A 755-nucleotide genomic window follows, 5' to 3' on the forward strand; every position below is an offset into this window, starting at 1 on the left:
TGGACTCTTTTAGCATAAACGCTAAAGGCTTTGAATGCCTCATTCTTATGAACTAAGAAGAGTGTCCAAGTGTATCTCGAAAAATCATCTACTATAACAAGAGCATAGTAGTTACCACCATAATATTTTGTCCTTGAGGGGCCAAACAAGTCCATATGTAGTAATTGTAATGGTCTATCGGAAGAAACCATATGCTTAGGTTTGAAAGAAGGTTTTGTTTGTTTACCCATTTGACAAGCACTACATAGTTTGTCTTTAACAAATTTCATTTTAGGTAAACCAACAACTAAGTCTTTCTTAATAAGTTTATTCAAATGGTCCATATGTATATGAGCAATTCTCATATGCCATAGCCATGCATCATAATTATCATTTGCAACTAAACATGTTATTAGTAAAGATGAATATATGTCAATCATATATATATTGTTTATCTTTTTACCAACAAGTTTATAGTTTTAAGAGTTCTTACTTTCAATGATGCACTTATCTGGGTAGAATACCATATGGAAGCCTTTGTCACATAATTGACTTATGCTTAGAAGGTTGTGCTTGAGTCCTTCAACATATAGTACACCTTCTATAGTTATTGAGGGTGGCTTGTCGATTCTACCAATTCCAAGAATTTTTCCCTTGTTGTTATCACCATAAGAGACATATCCTTTGTCCCTTGGAGTGAGGACAAAGACCTTCTTTCTATCGCATGTCATGTGTTTTGAGCAGCCGCTATCCAAGTACCATAAGTTGCAGGCGAC

This window comes from Lupinus angustifolius, chromosome LG10 (assembly GCF_001865875.1).
Source record: "Lupinus angustifolius cultivar Tanjil chromosome LG10, LupAngTanjil_v1.0, whole genome shotgun sequence".
In the NCBI taxonomy this organism is placed as follows: domain Eukaryota; kingdom Viridiplantae; phylum Streptophyta; class Magnoliopsida; order Fabales; family Fabaceae; genus Lupinus; species Lupinus angustifolius.